This window comes from Myxocyprinus asiaticus, chromosome 11 (assembly GCF_019703515.2).
Source record: "Myxocyprinus asiaticus isolate MX2 ecotype Aquarium Trade chromosome 11, UBuf_Myxa_2, whole genome shotgun sequence".
Lineage (NCBI taxonomy): Eukaryota > Metazoa > Chordata > Actinopteri > Cypriniformes > Catostomidae > Myxocyprinus > Myxocyprinus asiaticus.
The window spans coordinates 23,815,001-23,838,715 of NC_059354.1; the positions used below are offsets into that span (position 1 = coordinate 23,815,001).

The 23,715-nt window shown below is 36.0% G+C and overlaps 1 protein-coding gene across 2 annotated transcripts in view; it reads right to left on the reverse strand.

Moving 5' to 3' along the window:
* The window catches only part of LOC127448400 (ly6/PLAUR domain-containing protein 6-like), a 52,657-nt gene extending 40,816 nt beyond the window's left edge, over positions 1-11,841 (reverse strand). For both annotated transcript variants that reach the window (XM_051710884.1, XM_051710883.1), the window contains exon 1: positions 11,705-11,841. The gene's annotated coding sequence lies outside the window, so the exon portion shown is untranslated. The remainder of the gene's footprint in view (positions 1-11,704) is intronic.
* Between the last annotated feature and the right edge of the window lie 11,874 nt (positions 11,842-23,715).

Here is a 23,715-nt window from a genome sequence, read left to right on the forward strand (position 1 = left end):
AAGCCTCAGGACACAATGGAGCATTTTAGGATAATATGAATGTCATTTATTTTGTGGCCTATTCCACTGCTCAGAATAGAGCCTTAAGAAAGCATCTATCCACCCCCTCCCTCCGATGTAACACTCGCAACCCCCCCCCTCGGTCGGATGGAATTTTGGTGCCACCACAGACTGATAACGGTACCCTGCCCGGCCCCCCCCGTGAAAAAATCCTGGCACGGTCCCTGCTGTTGACAAGTGTCGACAATCTAATATTCACAGTTGATGACAAACACAAGATCCATGCCAGTCTGTCAAGTCAAATATTTTATTTGAATATTTCTCAGTTTCCATACAAGCCACATAATAATTAATCTGACATTCATGGGCAAACTTCCAAACTCAATCAGGAAGTGCCTCAGGTTAAACTTCATTGGCCCATCTCCTTTTAAGCTTTGCCAGGTGCCTGCCATGAGCAAGACCTGTCATCAAAGCCTGCATGCCTGCACGCCGTCCTGGAACTGCGGTTGGCAGTTTGTTTAAGCACAGTCTGTTCTGTTGCTTGGAAAGTGTTGAAGAGGATCACGGTGCATTAGAACATAACTGCAGCGCAAACATCTCATGCAGCAGAACATGAACTTGGTGCAAAAGCACTAACATCTAGCACTTGCTTGGTTGTACATCCTTATTTCTTTCATGCTGTCTCTGACCCACTTAGTGCAAAACTTAATGAAGCAAGTTACAATAGAGAAGTGAGAACATTTCCATTTACCACTGTATGTACATTGCTTTTATTTTGAAGATAATCTGTTAGTTTTATTTCCACATTAGAGATCCCATTGAGAAACCAAGTACTTAATTTCTAGATGTAAAGCATCCTACATGTGCATTATGTATGATATTAAAACATCACATTTTTACACTAATGTATTACAACAAAGTGAAAGTGCCCAGAGGAAAATTGTATTGCTTTGATGTTGCTCTGTCATAGCTCTTGATGGAGTTCTTAGTTATCCCATTTAAGTGTCATCTTTGTTCCAGATGTTGCTCCAAAAATTCCTTAGGATACATAAAAATAGAATAAATGAGACAATTTTTGTCTCTACAGTATGGAGTATAGTACCATGAAATTAATGTGGATAGCATTGCTCAGATAATGTAAATTAGGTAGAATTTGATGAGAAATGTTTGCGTCCAAATCGCTTAACTAGCAGACTTTGGTATCTTGGCAAATCTGAGCACAGATGTTTAAAAAGAACAAATTCAAATATTCTAAAACAAGAAGCATTAATCACCAATTGACAACAAGTTCATCTTCATCAAAACAGCTTTAAAAAAAAAGTGCTGATATTAGTTTTAGCACCAATGCTACACAATAGAAGAAATCACTATGGACTCTCTGCGGCATTTGCTCTGAAAGCATGACTTCCTTTCTTTACGCCACGATACACCCAGTCACATTTATGTCATCTCATTACTGAAGGTCACTGGCTGACTCAGACCCAGCAGGGTGGAGGAAAGTGGCAGAAGGGGGAGGCATGTGGCTCCCTGCAGGTTAAGGGCTCTGGAGTTCCTGCCTGAGCCACTGCCAGGTGAGTAAGACTAACTCGGGTCAGAAACACGATATTCTGGGTTGTGAATTGGCCTGTGAATGGCAGTCGCTCCCATAAATGGAGGGAAAGAAATGCAAATCCTCTCTTGTGACTTCCAAAACTTGTTGGACCAGATTTTGCACAGGTTTGAGAAGGAAAAGGAAAAGGGCTGTGAGGAAGCCACAAGCTGTCAGTTGTGGCTCTTTTCCAGTTTGTGACAGACTAACATTTTTATGAGTAAGATGTTAGAAGCTGCAGAAAAACACAACAGACAATAATATTATTACTTAGGACAATACAACAGTCCCTTTCAATGCAATGAATAATAATAATAATAATAATAATAAAAATCAAAAAAGGTTCTTGTATTTTATTTCCAAGGCTTTGTACAGACAGGCAGCAAAGATTAGATCTGGCTCTGATCTGTAATGTTTGTAAACTCTGAACAGCAAAAAAAATGTAAACATTTTTGTGATTTTAAACATTTCAATCTTTTTATTTGAATTTTTTTTTATTTTTTTATTTTTATTTCAGCTGTTTATGAATTCACTCATTTACATTAGCCTTCACTATGTACTGAATAGTGAGTAGCTGAGTGGTTTCTGACATAGTATGTGCATGAATGCTTAAAATACAGTAAAGCCTCGAACACTTATATTCTCTGATGTGCCTCCTGAGTTCAGAACCACATCATGATGGACATGAGTTTGTGCAAACAGTGCAGTTTTTTTAAATAATCTCTTTCCAGAATGACAGCTACTCTCCTCTGTCTTATGTTTGACATTTTGCTGATGCTTAAAGGCCTCGATATACTTCCTGGCCAAAAAGAAGGTGTTTTTGCTTTCGTTTTGGTGGTTCGTAACAGCTCGCTGGGGCTAACTTTTAGGAAAAATTCTTATTGGCTGCTAAACACCTTACTGCCATTGGTCCACATCATCGGTAGGTGTGACCTGGAGCTCCACCTACCTTGAGGCAGATGGCTAATTTTGTTTATGTTGTTCAGTAAGTCAAAATCAGTCAACATGCAAACATCAATGTGCAGCGTTATTAGCGAGCTGGTGCAAATGTACCTACATCTGTACAATCGATCGCTTAAAAGACATTTTCCAAGACCAAGTCATGTGATTTTTTTTTTTAGTCTACTAAAACAATAAAATCTTCTCAAGTGCCCATTCACTCATGTGCCATCTGCAGCAAAAGCTATTCACACATCTGTCTAAAGTAATCTAAAATAATCTAAAATAATCTCTATAATCATTGTTTTATCTAACATTAACACTTTTATACACTCATATTTGCAGTAGTATCAGTGTCATAATAAATAACAGAGGCTGTGTCTCAATCAGCTCCCTAGCTCCCTATGTTGTGAATCAGTATATCTTGAACACGAATTTGGGCACTGGCAAGGGTGTTCATCCACTGAACACTGGGACACTTATGACTCAATCACCTGCGACACGATAAGGAGCTCGCGCATTCAAGCACAGCTGTTATTAATCAACAACATCGCTGTATAAATGACACTATTGTTCATTTTCGTTGAAGATATTCAAATGTGTTATTATAACAGATAAATTACATAAATAAAGGAATAAAAATATAAAGGAGTGTATTTTAAACCTTCTAATATTTAAAAGACTGTTTCCCTTTTATTGTGGATGAGAGACAAATAACATCTCTTTTAAAGAGAAAATAAGCTTTGATATCATATATTTCCACTTGTGCTCATCATCTAATGACTTGAGAGACTACAGAAGACATCTCGACGTTTCAAATAAGTGAACATAGTGAGCAACGATGCTCCCTGGTTTTTACCGTGCATTGTGGGATTTTTTTAGGGAGTGAAGGTTTCAGTACACTGGAACGATTTTGGGAATGAGACAGCCCTAGAAATGGCTGACTCCCTGATCAGTGCCCTGATTACTGAACTAGGGAGCTGATTGAGATGCACCCAGTGTGTAACCGCCACATATTATGGCCACGTGTAGCATGTTAGCACATTAGCGTCATGAGTTCATAATGTAAACAAGACAAATTAAACATTTTCTTTAAATAATCACTGAGTGGTAAAACAGCTTCTTTTATTGACCTCATGTGAATTCTACTCAAAATGAGGCATAAAGTCATTGATAACACATTTTTAAGGTTTTTCATGTAGCGTCCTCATTTTTAAATGTACTTCTAAATGTCTCCCACATCGGTATGGCGGGTGTCTGAATATTCAGAAACAGTATACTGTTGCTTGGCTGTTTAGAACTTCTTTTTACCCCTGAACGAAGGACGAAGAAGAACATCTATGGAAGTATATTGAGGCCTTAAGCCTTATTATTATGACAAGAATATTGCTGTATTGCATTTCGAACGATGAAGCTGCAGTCTTCCATTCATTCCAGAGAGCACAATGCATTCTCAACAGAGAGTTCTGTTGTCAAAAGCCAAATGACAATGAACTCTGCCTCTGCCCCGCAGTGCACCCCACCAAAACCAAAGAAGCCACGATGGATCAGAATCACAGGCCAGCTAATTGAAATCCTACATGCACACACACACTAATCCGGCACTAGACTATTCTTTTGAAGTGGTCTGGTTCAGCTGTATAATTTTTAATCCCCTCTTCAGCCTCTTGACACATTCAAAGAATCAGTCATGTAGCTCAGTGTAACACAATGAAAAATCAGCTGCAAATGCCTCAGAAAGGAGTCTGTGTTTCAAAAATTCTGTTGGAACAATATTAACATGATACAATGTGCCATATGCTGCATACATAAATTGCTTATGCAAGATATTTAGGGAAATATTTAACCTGTTTTGTCAAAGTTGTTGTTATAATGGTTAGTGATTTTTTTTTGTAAATTGAGTGTTTCTGTGCATATATTCAGTATGAACACACTGTTATAGCAGCTAATTGCAGCTGTGATCCATGTTATCCCAGCATGATTTGAGAACGATCCAAAGCCCAGTTTGTCTGCTTCAGTGAATGCAAGGAAATCTGAACTTTTGTACATAGCATTAACATGTCACAAATTTGCTAATTTTATTATTGGCCTAGAAATAGTACAGAAACTTTTCATATTCAGGGCTGCCTATAAGGGGGGACAACTGGACCTTTTGTCCCGGCCCCGGCCCCGGGATTAAGGCGGGCCAGGCCCACGGAAAGGCTGTTCCATATTGTAGAGCGCATCTAAACATGTTCAGTGGGAGACGTGGATATAAACACAGAGACAATGTGCAACAGTGAAAGCCGCCGGGGTAGTGCACATTGATGGAATAACTGCCCCACCCCCCACCCCACCTGATAAACCCCTTGGCCTTTAGTTTCATGAAAAAATTATCGGAACAAAATTAAAAAAAAAATCATTTTTTTTTTCAATTTTCAATTAATTGAAAATCACTTTGTTCCCGTTTTCGGTTACGTTCTACTAAAAACTTCGGTGTCCTTTTCGTTCCTTGAATCGTTTTTAGTCCATGATTCATATTACATCATACGGTTTCGTTGCATTTTCAAAATTCTAAAACTTTATTTATTATTTAAGATTTCAAATTCCTAATTTTTTTAATTGACTATTTAACCCCACTTGAAGTCATTCTTCTTTGTTGCTCTTGTAGTTATAGGTTTAACTGATTTAGCTTGATTATAATCATTTCTACATTAGTAACTCTTCTCTCCCTCTCATTTGGTGAATCCCACTTCCAGAAACTTGCTGAGTGAGTACAGCCCTTTGTAGAGTGGGACAGATGCAATAATGTCTTGGTGCTGGGGGTATCAGACTGAGGAATGATAAAATATCCTTGTGACAGCTGTAGAAAACCAAAAGGGTGGGGCATGGGGTGAGTTTTATTCCCTTCAACTTTAGGCCACCAAAACCATGGCAGGAAGAAAGGGCAATGAGGCTAATTAGGAATTTTCATGAAAGTATTTACTCCCCTCTTTTTGTCTTTGGGGCTCAGATGGCAAAACCACACAGACTCCCAACACGACCTTTCCACACCATGATTATGGACAAAGTGTGTCTGAGTTTAATCAAGTTCCTCACATGGGGGAAACACACTTCCCATTCTGTGATACTATTACTGGTGCTTTTGTGCATGCTTACAAATCAAACAGCTATAAACAGGGTTCAGACATCATTAGTATATTGGAGATCACCTGACACTGGATGAGCTTGTGATTCAGTCTACAAACTATGTCAAAGAACATCATTCTTCACACAAGTTGCCGTAGCATAAGACCACTATGTCGTCAAGATCTGTTCGAGGTCCAAATGACAGGAATGAGAAAGCAGAAATACAGATTAACAGATGGCTTCTGTTGCTTAAAGAAAGAATGAAGGGTCTTGCCATCATTTCAATCTATGTTTTTGCAAAACAACCAATGTATGGAAAACATCCAGAGACTCCAGACATGAAGCAAGGCATGTCAGCTTTATAGAGGAATTAAATTCCCTTTAGAAACATTAAAGGTTTGAGACAGACTACAATTAGACAAGGGGCTTTAAAGCTAATGTCTACAATGTCCTCTACAAAATATGGGATGATTGGACTATTTGCAAGGAATGACTAAAAGAGCATTTGGCACAATTTATTTTCATTGATAAATAACTGTAGCCTTGCAGACTTGCAGAATTGTATTCAGTAATTTTAAAAATTAAATTTATTTAGAAAAGCATACAGAAACCAACATATGTATTTATTGCTGCTTCTTAACAAATAACATAGGCCTATGTATTTATTACAGAATTATTCTTTAACTTGGATACACTGAATAAAAAATGTTAAAAACCTAAAAGTGTGCATGTGGTAATATCTAAATTAACTGGTTTGATTTACAGTATGTAAAAAATATAACATCCCTGAATCAACCTGAATACATCAGGTTACACCAGAAAACTAATTTTAGTGTTAGGTTTGTTAGAAATAGCTCCTTAAGGTAACAATTACAGGTTATCAATTTTTACAGTGTAGTTTGTATACTAAAGCGCTTTAACCTGTTCACTTTTTTAAGTAATTTAAGTCAAAACATGAACATGTAAAAGGTCTTTACTTGCAGGATATGCAATATGAATTAACAACAAGTGAAAAAATTCTGTGAAAAAAAAAAAAACTTCAAAGGAAATGAAAAATCCTCTGGAGGCATGCTAAAATATCTGGTTGCTGATGCTGAGGAGAGAAACATGTAGTACTGCTCCAGTGAACCTTCAAGACAACATCAAGTTTGACTGCATACATATCGGCTTCAAAAATAGTGTAGCAGACCAGGCACGTTGATGTTATGCTCATTGTTTTCTAACCACTATAAAAGGATAAGAAAATGAAAAAAAAAAATAAATAAAAATGTAAAAAAAAATAAAAAATAAAACAATAAATAAATTAAAAAGCAAAATTTACTAAATATATATCTCTTTACATTGATATTGAAATGCACAGCCACTCTGAAACAGCTATACATTCTTGTTTAAATCCTCTGGTGCACAGTAAATCTTCATACACTGACAAAGGATGGCAGCAGCTTCACACAACAGGGTGCAAAAAGGCCCCCGTAAGACAAATCGGATACATCTGCTCAGTAAAGCATTCAAGTGGTGTGCAAGAGCAGCTAATTAGCATCAAAATCTGACAAAAGCTTCTTAACACTACATAATCTTATATATATATATTGTTTTGTAAAGCTAAAAATACTCGGATGAAAAAATACATTAATAATAGTGTGTGCAAAAATAACGTATTATGAGTGCTGAAAGCCTCAGACATACTTGCTCTGACCCAGTGACAGCAATCTTGCCATGGTCACTCATGCAGTTAACGCAAAACAAACTTTGCTAAATAATTCAAAAAGAGCATAAGTAATGCACAGCACCGAGGGATTCTTTTATACGCTCTGGTGCACAAGCTTGTGTTATGTACTCAGCCCATGCAGAAGTGTCATTATCCAAAGACCATCAGCCATTGTCAAGTTCCTTGACATGGTACAAGGAAACAAAGGGGTCAGATGAAGCCATCGCTCTGCCTTCTGCCTCACCGTCCCCATTGAGATGGCACTCTGGGTAATGGAGAATCTGATGGAGCACATGAAGCATTGAGCCCCCTCCCCCACCTCGACACGGGATGCTTTATAAGACCTGCGCTGACAGTCATGCAATGGAGCTGACCTCTTGTAAAAAGGTGGGATTTTCACCCGACTTATATATATGTGGTCTTACACCACACTTAACATTGTGTATTTCCAAGATGATTACAAGAAAAATGCTATTCCTCACAGCCAGACATTTAACTAAATAGAAAAAAAGTGTTATCACAGCGATTGATCACAGTTATCTCAGATAGATTATACCACAATAATAGACAATAATAAAAATGATAAATGATTAAACATTTATAAAATAATAATAATAAAAAATATGTAAATAATGGTGCAGCAGTTTCATGAACGATTGTACTGAAAACAGAAAAAACACAGTGGAACATGTGTAGTGACTAATTATAGTACAGTACAGAAACTAAGTACAGATAATTTTACTGACACAAATGTGAAAACAATATACTGTATATACAGTTCTGCTTGTGGATATCTAGTTTACTTACTACAAAGTGCCTAAAACCAAACTCTAATCTGGTAAACTTTGGCAAATCCAGTGATTGGCTCTTCCTGAAAAATGCACAAATCAACCTGGCACCTTGTAAACACCACTTTGTTTCCAACTTTGTTGTGCCCTTATACTCGGAAGTTGTGTAAAGCCATAAGAGCTTACAAGATCCAGTTTTTTCATGCAATAAGTATCAAGTCGGTGTGCCAAATGAGTTTGAGACTACATCTAAACTGACTGCAAAAAAATACTATTAGCCCAAGTATTCTGCTTTAGACCCTTTTCAAAGACTGTGATGAAAAGTTTCTGCCTTGTTTAGCTGTGTAAATTTAGCATTTATTTATTTTTATTTTTTATTCTGTAATGTACATTAAAAACATTATTCTTTGTTTTGTATTACCCTGGTATTAAATAGTGACACTGCTGTGATGAGGTTTCAAATGCAGCTTCTGAGGGAGTCAGGGTAAATTTGACTACTTTCCATCTTCTAAATTACATAATCCACCTCTCTCTGTTTTTTTGTTTTTTTTTTCTCTTTTGGAAAGCTGTGGAAACATAATAGTGGATTTTTTCTTTTGCTGATGGAGAAAATGGGACCACAAAAATAAGATTTACTGTAGTCTCCCATTCACCTCTATTGAAGTTTACCCCACTATAGTTTACTTCTGCATTCCAAACCCAAAAGTGCAAAGGGTCCATTGAGGATAAATGACCACAGAGAAAAAGATTCCTTGAGCCTGAATCATACCATCACATAAAACCCCCCATATTTGGCCATGACGTCTTCTAAAAATCACCCATATAACGTCCCTTAATGCTTCCACATGCTTGTCATTAGGACGTCTCAAATAACACCTTTCAGTTTCTAGGCTGGCCCATCTGGAAAAACACCTGCCCCGGCTCGAACGTGTTATCATAGTGGTGTTCAACAAATGTTTCTTTTGGTCAAAGGACATGTAAATATGTGCCCCTTTCTGTCAGAAGTATCTATAAGGGAAAGTATCCACACAAACAGAGCAGAATTAACAAATCTGTGCTATTTAGTTGTCAGGTGAAGCTAATCCATCAAGCACCAACAGGATGTTAGATTACTCCATCACTCTTCAAAGCTGAAGCATTACTATATTAAACTAGAATATATTACTATATTAGCACAGTAATAGCACTATGTGACAGCTAATATATTACTGTAGCAATAAATAGGGACTCTGAAACAGCTGTGACATTCAAATGGCTAGGTGCTCTTTCTGGACCATATTATTTAATAAAGTCTTGCATTTAAAGAAGTTGCAAATTAATTAGAATGCACATCATATCAGTTTGGATTAATTAATATCGATGGCATGAAACTTGAATTAACTGTATAAAATTTGCTAAAAATAAAAATGACTTTAAGCATTTACAAACTACAACTACAATATACCTATTGATAGCATTTACAGATGTTTTTCTTTATGTCATGCAAACAACTCATGATGCAAATCTCTTCAGTAGATGTTACAAATAATATATGAGCCTATGTATGAGATGTTATTGGGTTACGCCACCCCCACCCAAAAAATGTGAACCCAACAGACCCAAGAGAAAGAACAATAAATCTTGCGTGGGCACTGTGATTTTTAAAAAAATAAGACAAATGCAATATTCACACTGGTAAGGATCCTTTCATCTCTTTAACATTTTCTTCTTGAATTCATTGTTCTGTCCGTGTCCCTTCAACCAAGACTGCTGCCCCACCGCAGAATCAGGCAGTCCACAGATAGGCTTAAGACACACATAACTGTATAATTCTAATATGCCTATGCATGTTTGCAGGAGACAATGCATTTCCTTTGCTCTGACCATGAATGGAAGTTGAGACTAGTATAGGCCTTATTTGTTCATCAGTGAAAATTGCTTAGTATATGTACAGTATAAGGAATATTTGAACCGATTTTACTGAAATATACTGAATAGAATGTCTATGTTTTACTATTTTTACTTTGCATAGTCTAAAATTGTTTTTCTTACTGTGATGTAATTAGAGCTTTCCCAGTGATATTTTTCCATCTCAATGGAAATGTTTTTGTCTTAGCTCTGATATCAAAGGAAGCTCAGATCATAAGTAACTGCAAAGTGTGAATTTTTCGCAGTGTTCCTTCCCTTTATGTCCTTGGCTGCCTGTGTTGAGTCTCTCTCTTGACCCACCCTAACACAGCCTACCGATAAGATGCCTTTCAGACAAAATTGTCCCCCCAAAATAATCTCACTGTGGAAATGAACATGGAGTCATTTGTCTTCCCCCAACCCCACGTAGGTGCAGTGCAGCGAAATGTGATTAAGCATCGTCCCAATAAAGAGATCAACAACAGACTGTGCTACAAGGGGATCTGTCATAAAGAAAGTCATTGAAATGATAAGTTGAGATGCTTTGTCAAAATTAGGCATTGACTGTGAGCCAAATAACATCTTTACATAACATGCGATAAATGAGGATTTCAGCAGCCTACACATCACATATCCAGATAAGACAATGCCTCATTAAGAGCTATAGAGTACTAATGGAAGGCACTAATGTGAACAGGACACACAAATACACACTGATTTAACCAATCCTACACAACAAGGTCCATTAAATCTAGGGATCAAAACCACCCTAAATCCATAAAGCCTACCCCATAAAAAATAAATAAAAAATACAAATCTAGTAAGCACCGCTGTATCAAGGCACCTGCTACATAATTTAATATGAAATATTATAGATACATTTTTATGTATCACACTAGTGGATCTAAGTGCCCTTCATTGCTGATTAGTTCCATATAATACAGTACAAATGCATAACAGTGAACATAGTGAGCATAGAATCAGGGTGGGCAACTGCATGTGATTCCTGACCTTTTGTCTGTACAGTGAATGATGGGTCACCTCTAGCGTTTGACAGAATGTCAAAACACACACGTTTAATGAGTACGGAAAAAGAGAATGAGATAAATTAAAGCCAACTTGCTTTACCAACACTGTGTGTACAATACACACACACACACACACACACACAAGTCAAACAATTCGCTGTCAAGTCAAAGAATCACACCCGTAATGAACATCAATGAGAGAGTGCAACTGTTGGACAAGATATCCTTTGACAATTGGATTTTGTCCCACTTTTTCCACACCTTTTCTTGATTCATAAGTTTCAAAACATCCCATCTACACCCCTAGCGACGCGACAAACTTAAACTCTCTCATTAGAATCAATAGGAGCATTGGTCGCGCGCTCATGAGTTCTAGTTCTATCGCGCACTTGCTGTCAAACAGTCTGTCGCTGTTATTTTGTTGTGTCTGTGTCATTCTGTAATAGCTAGTTCGGATCAGATATGGGCAATGATCGCCCTATTCAGCAACATAATATGCGTTGTACAGTAAAAAAAAAAAAAACATTGTTATTTTGATAAAAAAAAGAAAAAAAGAAGAAGAAAAAAAAAAAGAAACATTCATGCAACACAATGCACAGACTTTGAAGGGTGTGAATGCAATACAGGCGCAGCAGGTCAAATAAAAAAAGGTACTTACCGAAAACGACTCAAACGACTGTGGTCAAACTTTATAACGGCAGATTTATCCTTGTGTGGCAAAGACCGAAAAGAGTCTTGTATATCACTAGTCTCAGTTCAGTTCTTCTGAAGACACGTCAGAGCTGAATCCCTCTGAACTCATAGCTTCACTAAAAGGCGGATGAAACGCTCGGCTGCGCCTATCAGATCGAGAGGAGGCGCGTCCCGATGGACACATACGCACACTTACACACACACACACACACACACCTACTGCACTACTGCTGGGTTTATTCACGCCACCTGGAGCTCTGGTTAAAATCTCTTGGCCATATGCAGCTTTCCTTTTATTTTTACTATCTGGTAAATCTTTTAATCTGTCAGACAACGTTGAGTCAATTGCTGAATCTCAGAGCCCAGTGAGCTGCCTATATATATATATATACAGCATTTTGGGCATCATACACGTGTGAACTGGTGCCTAAAAATGCGGTAGGCGTTACACCCCTATTCATAATGGCCAGAAATGCTGTAGATGTCCCAAAATTTCACTTTGTTTTAAAAACACATAAGTGACTGAGAAATGTCACATCAAACGTTTTCTACATCAAACTACAGCCAAATAGTTTAATTGCTTACAAAAACAGACTTTAATTTGTTCTAATTTATCAATAACTCATTACAAAGTAATTTTATATATAATATATATATTCCATATCTTGATATATATAACTCACTGTAAAATTATAATATATTACACTTATATATAATATAATATAATATAATATAATATAATATAATATAATATAATATAATATAATATAATATAATATATAATTGGAAAACTGTTTATTGAAATTGTTTATTTTGTTCTTTCCAAACAAATATAAAATAGACAAATTATTCTCAAACTAGAAATAGTTTTTTATTTTATTTTTTATTTATTTATTTATTTTTAATTCCCTTTCCTTTTTATAAAAAATTAATCTAAGAAACTGTCATCAAATAATTTAACAGATTGTTCAAAACAATAAGACTGTATATTCAAAGTAAATTCTGGGAATACTTAATTAATACTCTCATATTTTAAGTAAACTTACCAACTAAATTTACATAAGAGCAGGTCCTCAGCACCTTAAGATATTGTCTTTGTGGCATCCAAGTTGGTAGTCACATAAATCTGTAAGTTAACATGAATTATTATTTCAAGGACAAGTTAAAATCCTTGAGGGGGATAACCCATAAATCAGGTAGTATCAGAGACCCCCAGGTAGCTTTAAGGAGATTGTCTCTGCAATTAGTGTACTGTGAATCACGTTGATTAAAAGCATCAACCCCCCACACTACTATTTCATGTATTCTCACAGTAAATATGCCTTGCTAAACTTGTAATTAACTAATTGTCTGCTAAATCTCCAAATATTTTATCCATTATGTCATGAATGTGTTGTAACAGACTCCATACCACAAAAATCCAAAATGTTTTCCCCAAGGCAACTATTACCAACATAGTCTAAAGACAGAGACTGATAAAATGTAACAAGAAAGAGAAATGAATGAAGATGTGTGGTGTGCTGATGTCAGTGAAACCATGAAATTAATGTTGATGCTTGACTTCCATAAAAACATGTTTTAAAAACACTTCATTGTAGTCTCACTAAATAACTGCTAAGCATAATTGTGTAAATTAATTATGTAAAACTAAATAGCCAACATGTTTTCTCTTTTTTGGTGTGTAGCCTTCAAAACATGATTAAAAATGTTATTAAAGATTTGGTATTTTGAAAATTACTGACTTTCTCTGGAAAAACTCTGGGGCTCTAAAACATTAAATTAAAGTGTAAATAAATCCATCATAGCTACTTAAAAGCATGTGCCTAAAGATCTACTTCAAAGCACTGGAGCTCAAGGAACCTCTACACAGGATGAGAATTTGATTTGTAGAGAGTGGATTTAGACAGCAATGAGGGAGGCCGCTGCCATTTTAATGGAAGTGCAAAGAGATTGATGGCAGGGTTAGAACATGAGGTGAGACCAGTCATGTAAATAAAGTGTTTTAATGTGGATTACGCACTTAGTACACTGCTCTAATTCTGAATGTAGGTACTACATAGGGCACAATTAAAAAAACAAAAAAAAAAAAAAACAACAACAACAACAACAACAACAACAAAACAATGACAGACAGACAGAAAGAGATGTTCAGATATCGCTCAGTAAAATAATAACGATGATCTTCTCTCAGACTGGATAACTGTTCCTCACTACTGTAAAAGTACTACATGGCAACATGATATTTACTCATCCATACATTAATATCCTGTCTGATAGACGGAGATAGTGTCCAGCAAAACAACACGTGAAATGTAACTGAACACGGCCTGACACGGCCATCCCTCACGAAAATAAACATCAGCACCATGTACAAATTTTGTGCATGACTGAATTTCACTTGAAGTTTAAATCTAAAATCAGCCGTTTAGCCATAATAACAACCTCCTCCTGAAGGGTCAGGTTTCATGTAATGGAGGTGCAGCATCTCACTGGTATGCAGAGCCACGAGATAAGGATAATTTTACTATTAGTTGAAATGAACAGTGAATAGCAGAGAAACAGAGGCTCACACAGACAATGGAAGAGGGGAAGAGTGAAGGTGAATATTTAACCCTTATGCTGTCATGAGGTTGACTGTTTTAATGTTTAGGGTCCCAGAAACCACAGTGATGTATATATTATTTTTATTATTGTTTTTATTATTATTGTTTGTATTATTATTATTATTATTATTATTATTATTATTGTCATTATTATTAATAATAATGATAATAAAAATTATATATGTTATAACTACTAATACTTCTAATAATATTTCTAAAAATATATATTTATAATAATAATAATACTGATACTAATACTAATAAAATAATAATAATAATAATAATTATTATTATTATTACAAAACAAACTTTATTTTCTCTCTTTAAAAATAAATAAATATTTTCCTCTGACTTAAAGAGATGGTTCACCCAAAAATGAAAATTCTCTAATTATTTACTCACCCTCATAATATTCCAGGTGTGTATGACATTCTTTCTTCATCAGAACACATTTGCAGAAAAATAGAAATATATCTCAGCTCTATAGGTCCTTAATATGCAAGTGAATGGGGATTTCTCTTTTGAGCTCCAAAAATCACAGACAATCAGCAGAAACATCATCCATATGACTCCATCTGTTAAATTCTCCTAAAGCGGATTGAAAATCTAAATGTTTAAGTACTTTTGAACTATAATCCAACACTTCCAGTAAACTTCACGAGAGGGTGGAGTCCAAGTGGTCTCTCGTGTGACATATTCGCATTGCCATGGATACAGATGTAATCTCACATTCTCCACTCGGTTGACGCATCCAGGATAAGCACACAAACACACAATTGTGAGTAAAGAAACAGATAAATACAGATCTAAACCAAAACCAACGAAGCTTCTGTACAGCATTCCTCCTTCTCACTTGTAAATAGCGCTGCTCTTCTGGCTGTGACGCACATGCATCATTTCTCACGTGTTTCAAATGCCAATGTGATTTACGTCACACGCGCATACCGCTGCTGACCGGAAACATGATTTAGAGTTAAAAAAGTTCTTAAATATTTATCTTTTTCACACCAAAACTGATCGTGTCACTTTAGAAGACATTAATTTAACCACTGGAGTAGTATCGATGACGTTTATGCTGACTGTCTTTGATTTCAAATGTGTTCTAGTGAAGAAAGAAAGTCATATACACCTGGGATATCATGAGGGTAAATAATGAGATAATTTTCATTTTTGGGTGAACTATCCCTTTAACCAAATCCATGCAACAGACATTATTGAGGCTTCAACCCCCTGTTGTACCACAAAGTAGGGATACAATGTTCAGAAATTTGATTGGTATCTAATATTTAGGGACCAAGCACAGAAGGTGCATGTCACCTATTGTATCTGTTAGTTTTCTTGTTATTGTTCTTCTGGCTGGGAGCCCAATAAACCTTATCATACACAGGAAAATGATTAAATTTGGCATATTGGGGGCAGGTATGAATAGTCCCCAGTCCAAATTTGGGGTCTCTAGGACAAACTCCATTGCACCACCACCAGTTCAAAAATTCACCTTTCTTTTGAACATATCTTTTGAACTGTGTGGCCTAGAAACAAAAATTTTTGTAAATGTTTTTCTCTCCTCATCCTGCTGATTGTAATGGACCCCGTACAATAAACTCAGCCGGTAAGACTGGCTGCTATCTTGGATTATGATGTTTATTGTTTAAACTTTTTACATCCTTCAAACTTCATCCTATTTATCCAAAAGTCTTTCAGACACCAAACAAAGCATGAGGGTTAAAGCTGAAGGGATGGATTTACCCCTGTCTCATCAGCCTATTGATGAGTTGAATATATTCACTAGCAATTGTTTTAATCAAAAACTGTATGAGGCCTGTGTCCCAGTGAGACCTGACAACCTTGAGAAAATGTTGTGTTCTGTCTAATGATGTCATTGCAGGGATTATTTGTAGTTTTGAGAATCATGTTGACTAAGTCACAGGAACTGGATAACAGTGTATCTAAAAAGAAGACTCACCTCTGACCCATTTCTGCTTACCAACCTGACTTAGTGTCTTAAAAATATAATCTTTGAATGACTGCATTCATGTAGTTAAACACATCACTGTGGTTGTAAGATTTCTAGAACTGTCTGTACTGTTCACCTATCAGATCTCCGAAACTCATAAGAGATTATGTAAATTCATTTGCATTATACCTATAATTACTGTTGTTTTTGTAATCTAAGTTAGTTCGAGGTTAGATCCTCAACTCATTTTCTGTTTCTGTCTTTTGCCTGTGGAAATGTGGAGAACGTTATCTTCAGTAAACTCTCTCTCTATTGATTGAAACTTCAGCTTTGACTCCTGGTCATCATTGTTCATACTGGTCTCTTTACTGGGTATAACTGTATTTCCTTACAAAGCAGCAGTTCTTTAAAAACAATTTTGAGGGACCAAATAACAGTAATCTCTGGTGATTTCATATGTTGTTTCTAAAGTGCAATATTCAGAGTGTCTACATTGATGCTTATAAGATCTTGGATGAACTGGAGATTATTTTTTTTATGAAAATCATCTACAAATGGAAACCACAGTGACAGCGCTGACTGCAGTATTAGTCAAAGGTCATTGAGAAATAGAGATCCATTCAGACACTAAAGCATTTGTGCTCTTTTTCTGTATTATATGCATTCCTGGCATGCTCTTGGATCAGCTAGCAACTACTGACAAAAAATATACAGTACATATTATGCACGCATGAGGAACATGGCATATTAAAAAAATGCCGTGCTTTGATCTGAAATGTCAAAGTGATTAAAAGGTCTTTATATTTTTAGAGTTCTGTAATTCACAGGACTTGGAAAGTCTAACCTTTCTTCTTACTTTGAACAACAACAGTAATATTAATAATAACAATTATCATGATGTCTCTAATACTTTTACTGCAGCTGTGCATATTAAAAACAGTAATATAATTAAATTAATTTGTGGGAGAATGTATTATGTAAATATTCTTTAGTCAGACCACAAACAATTTTTTTAGATCCTCTGTATAACTTTCACATTCCTCCAGCCCATCTGAAAATAGAGCTGCTATAAACACAGGCAAAGGTAACAAACAGATTAAACTGTCATTGTCATTTCTGCCCTATAGCAGCTGCAAACAAACACTACTACAGTCCTGCACGCGCTCATTAGGAACATCTCAGTTATATTTGCGTTTCAGGCAGTGCTGTAGTGAGATTTGTGTTGTGAATGATCTCATCTGAGATTTTAGCAAACCCAGAAATCTACTTCCTTTTATTAAATTTATATAAAAAAGATAATGAGCCCAAACAATCCCTAACTTAAACAAAAGGTATAAGATCTGGACTGCTATATTAATATACCTTAATCCATCGTGTTTGCAGTCCAAAAAAATAAAAAAATAAAATAAAATAAAATAAAATACAGTATATATTGAGCTTTTTCCCATGTGTTTAGTCTAAAACACATCAGTGAGATGACAGGCCATTACTGTTACTCATCACAACCATGTTATGCTATTTACATCCGGAGGGGATTAACACACCTGGTATGTCCTCTTACCTGTCACCACACTTCTTATTGAGTTGGTTGGCATGCAAGAGGTGCATTATCATCTAAAACTGGATGATAGATTTGGCTTTGATGATGCGCACTACAGGGACAGGACAGTAGTGAACACATGACTGCCTCAGGCATAGTTCAATCAGAAGCGATGGCCACTTTAAGGTGCACGATCTTTCCTCACAACATGTCAATCATTTATACTGAATGAGACAAATGCCCCTGCCCATCTGCAAAAGAGGATTTAGAGATAAAATGCTTGTAGCAATGCCTTTTTCTTCATTTCTACATCTAACATCCTTTGCCACTTTCTTTTTTCCCCTTTCATCTACAATCAAGTCTCAAACATTTTCTTTGGGTGATTTTGCTTTTACATGGGTCACATGTGGGGTAAATTTAATTTAGGGTTGATGTTTCAAATACAATTGTATGATCTTATGTTATATAAAGGGAAATGTAGTCATTATAATGTTTGAAAAATTAAGCAATATCTCACAAGAAAGAGTGCTGTTGTACCGCAGGTAGAGTGCCACATGTGATCACAGCCGTGCTGACATTCAGTACAACAACACAATTGCGAGTGTAATATTGCTTTTATTCAAAAGTTCTAAAACAAGTTAATATTGAATACTGTAACTTACAATTTAGACAAAATTTTACTAGTTAGATTGAATAGATAAAATTACAGTGAGACACAGCAGGCAACCGCATTTCCAGGTTCTTTAGAGCAGCAGTTATCAATCGTGGATATGGGCAGCGCTGCAGTTTTAATAATCTGTTAAGTATGTATAATGTAATAATGTTTTTTTGTTGTTAACCCTCCTGTTGCTTTCAGAATCTGTATAAATAATTTTTGGAATTTAAGCTTATAAATAATTATCAAAAAGATTTAAATGTTTGGCATGTTAACTGACAAATATAAAAATTATTAATCAATATGCCATTTTTTTTTTCTTTTAGAAATAATAAGATTTAGAAATTTCAAATATACTACAGAAAAACCAGTGAGATATGTGTGAAGATATATTTTTTATCAACATTTATTTGAAATTGTATTTAAATATAACGTAAAATAAAATGTATATTAACATTTAATGTGAGAATTACTAGTAACTGTAATGGATTTCCTATTACTCATTTGATAATAAACTAAACATTATCAAAACAACTGTACAACTCAACTACACAACATTAATACTTCTTTACTATGTTTTAAAGCTAAATATATTCTGTTTACTTGCATGAACTGCCGAATGTTATATGGTATGCTGCAAGATGGTTCATCTTCAGATGGCTGCAGAGTAAAATATTGACAATTTCCTCTTTCAAGCCCCATTTAGACTAATGTGTGCATGAACTTTTGCTCTTGCCACACCCCCTTTAGACAGTAGTACCTCTGATGTAATTTATTTGTTTTGTTTGTTACAACTGTCATCTGTTTTGTACAGGAATGTGTATGTGTGTGTGTGTGTGTGTGTGTGTGCATGTTTGTAAACAAGATGCAATCCCAGTGAGAGACAAAAAAAAAGTGTGTGAGACAGTATGGGAAAGAGGCTAAATCTGTAAGTGTTTATAAGAAATACAGTAAATAATATTTGACTTCAATATCATCATATTAAATTATCAGCTGGTTTTGATAGAACAAGTAACTTACTGCAAAAGTCATATTTCACAAATACAACATTTGTTTATTTGCATATCCTTTCACTAACAGCCAATATGCAGCCAATATGGTATCTCCATCGTCACACAAAAACAATCATTTGCAACTTCTTTGTGAAAATGCCCAATCTATCAGCTGCATCTGTGGGGTCTTATTTTTTTATTTTTGATTATATATGCTTGCTTACATGCTTGAAATTACTTAATATGTGAATTTCTGTTTTTGCCTATGCTTTGTAAAGCATCATTGGGTCCTTGAAAGGCACTATAAACAAAACTTATTATTATTATTATTGGAGAAGAGGCAATAACGGCAGTGATCTGTGAAATATCATAAATTATGTAAAATCTAAAAAAAAAAAAAATATATAATAATAATAAAAAAAGTTTCTCCTGATCCACTGATCCTGATGGAAATGTAAAGTGTAAAATCTCTAATAATCATTTAGGAATGGGGTGTTACAACCCCACAAACAGCACAAAGACATAAAAAAAATCCTGATCCTTGCCCCATGCAAAACATTACATTTCCGCTCCCCCTCCACTTCCACCACACACCGCTCCCATACTCTGGTCTGAAATGCCACAAACACAGACAAACAGAGTGGTACAAACAGTGAAGCGTCCCAGTGCTGTTACAGTAAATAAATATAAGCAGCCTTGGAATGCTATTTGTCGAATGAGATTAGAGGACCAGAAATGCTAATAACTGTAAAATAAATTTGTGCAATTGTTTTCATTGATTACCACAAGGCAGCTAAACTACCACTGTTTCCCATTATATCCCTTGAGAGCTTGGAAGTCTCAAGTCTTATTTGATCACCTTAAATGTTTGGAGAAAGAGGGTCAACAAGGAGCAAGTATGCACTTTCCATCAGCCTTAAGTTATTTCTTCTTCATGTTGAAATGTTCATTGGCAACACAGGGGGTGTGTGATCTCAGTAAGTCTTCAGACTTCACAGAAACTGTTCTTCAAAGAGCACAGAGTTACACCTGTCACTGTCCTGTCAGCTGAATGTCACTTTAGCAGCACTGGCTTTGTCCTCCACCTTCTGATCTCAGTCAAACATGGGGTATGAAGGAGCTATTACTGAAAGATTATTACTTATTATCAGGACACCATGACAACTAAGCATTTACAAGATCTATGTGAAATTGTAGACATTACTGCTTGACCATAAGCCAAATATACAGATAAGTATTTGGACACTAAAGCCACACTTAAAAATGTCTCATTGTCATTGCATTAGATAAAAAGATTTTAAACCAGGTGGCATATATAAACTTTAAGTGTAGCATAAGTGTTCAAATACTTTTTGGGGCTACTATTGTTAATGGATACGGACACCAACCTAAAAATCACCAACCTTATTTGCTGGAAGCAGAAGACTCACATCATCAGGACTTGACAAGGGGAATCAAGGACCAATGAGTAATTAAACTCATGCATACAGCTACAGCGAATGATGTTCAAGACCAGCATGAGTGTTGAACTATTGTTAGAACCCACTCAGAGGTGGCTTCATACAAGGTCAAGTTTCATACAAACACAAGCAAACATCACCAGTATGCTGTTAGGGTCTTGCCATGAATGTATCTCATCCTTCCTGAATGACATGGTAGGCTTCATGTGAAGGTCTTTAATAAATAGAGCAGTCATGATACAAACTGTTTCTCACTCCAACAGTCACTATTCACTTTCATTGTATGGAAAAATAGCAGCTTGGACATCCTGGTATAAATAGCTATTCTGTGTTCCACAGAAGATAATATGTCATTCCAAAGACATGAGGGAGGGTAAATGATAACAGATTTTTTAATTTTGGATGAACAATTTTATTAGATTTTTTTAAAAGAATTTAAACATCTGAAGAACTTCTCAGTCAATCGGTGTTTTTATCCTCCCATGACTAAGTGTCACAGAGGGGACAGGGCTGCCTTTGATGCCTGGCTCAACCAGGTTTCAGAGGGGTCACATCCTCATGGAGAACAAAATCTCTCTGGAAACACTGCCTGCTGCCAATTAGCGCAGTGAACTCTGGCCCTGCATCGGAATGTTAAGCCCCACTGGCCGTCACATATACACAAGTAGACAATGCAACTAGGGTAACACATTTGGATTACAGGACCGGACAGATCCAATGATCAAATGCAGCCAGTGCTCTGTTGGGATTACCACAAAAAAAAAAAAAAAAGGCTTGTCCAAACGAGGGTATTTGTGTTCAAAGTACATTTCTGAATTAAATAACAGTGTGTCAAGAGCCCTTACAGGAGGGAAAGGCGTATTTGGTTATTGTCTCTTTTTTACCGAATTTCATTCAATAACAACTAAAGATGTGGAGCAGCCGCCAATCAGTAATGCCTGGATTCTCAGAACAGCAGAACTACACTAAGAATTAGGAGCATCACTAGACATAAATTACATCTGGGGTGTAATTTATAATGCAAAGGTTTGTTTGAAAAGATAATAAATTATCAAATAAAATAAATGATCGTGTGAATTTAAGACTGACCTACAGACCAAGTATAGCGACGTCTCTGCCGGCATACCAGATTTATGTCCAGAATAAAACCAAAACCATTTTTTAAATAAAGTACATTAGTGTATTTCTAAAAACTAGTACACAATTAGGATAGCTCTGTATCCTTCAAATAAGAAGTTGTTGATTGCTTTTATTTCATTTGCTAAAGATGGAATCATGTGCACAGTGGAGTCACCCACATGTCACTACCTCAACAAGGGGAACCTAATTATTGAAAATGGCTTGTGTGAGAAGACATCATCACACACACACACACGCACGTACGCATGCACGCACACACACACCACATCTCATTTCTCCCAGCAACAATTTTGAAGTAAAGTTCATTTGTCATGTTTGGTCTGGAAAAACCCCTCATTATTCCAGACAGCAATGATATTAATGGTCCACGGCTTTGTGTCCCGCACTGGGATCCTCATGGGAAAGTGTTTATTATGCTGCAAGCTCTGGAGGGAAGCTGCTCCTTTGTGCTGATCGAGGTCCGGCTCCCTCTTCCAAATTTGAACCTTCCCGGTTCATTTTAAGCACACAAAAGCACAGCGGCATCCACCTTATTTTGCAATGCGGAAGTAAGCAGCAGCTGCATTTCTGGCGAATGTGAGAAAGTTCAGCTGGCATTGACCGCAGTGTAAATAACTAGAAAGTTATAATACCAGAGTTAGTGATATAGAGTTATAAACTATCACACAACCACAGAATGTACAGCAGAATTATGTGCCAATGTTGGATAATTTCTAAAATCAAAGGTCAGCATTTATAGTAAAAGAGTAAGTAAATCATTCACTTGTTGCTGTTTTGTTGTATTGAAGAGACGGTAATAAAATCTGCTTTTCTTTTCTGAGATTGTGACGATGCAGTCTTTCTTGTCTCCATGTAAACCTTGATTCATATGTACCTGCATAACCTCCGATGATGACTTAATTTATTTATTTCCAAAGGCGATGTTTCATAAGCCATGCTGAATGCAAGATCTGCATGTCTGTTTACTATACACCGCTAAGAAAGAGAGAATGCTCTCTGACAAGAACGGACAGTAAAATGCATTTATTATTGTGTCAAAATGAAACAAGATGTAGTTTTGGTGCAAAGAAAGTTAAAGCAGCATTTTCCCTGCATCTTTCTCCTCTCTGATGGTTGTGTAAAATTTGTGGGGGACTGCCTGTGTCAGCACCTGATTTCATTCATTCTGCCAGTGCAACAGTGTGCGATTAAACAATGGCAAAATGCGATAAATGGTAAAACTATATGTGCTCAAAACTAATGAGTTTATGAAAATTGAAATTAATGATAATAATATGTCGACATTTATTGCCAGCCTGTAATATAAAGCAGCATAATGTAGTATTTTTGTATAGGTAAAATAGCTGGAAGTGGCTTATACTGGAAGTGGTCCGCGTTTAAGGTTGATAATGGTGGCGCCCTAGTTTTACTGAAAAATAAGGCGGATAGTATATATTAAAAATACGAGGAACAGTTTACACACTCTGATGTGGGAAACTATCATTCAGCACTACAACCCACTGAACGTAAATAAAAGTGTATGTCAGAACAGCTTAAAATTAGGACAGCACATGGGCACAACCATACTGTCAAGTTGGTAAATCTAAATAAAAATTAAACAAACACTGTTACAAGTCTGCAGCCCTAGTTTTT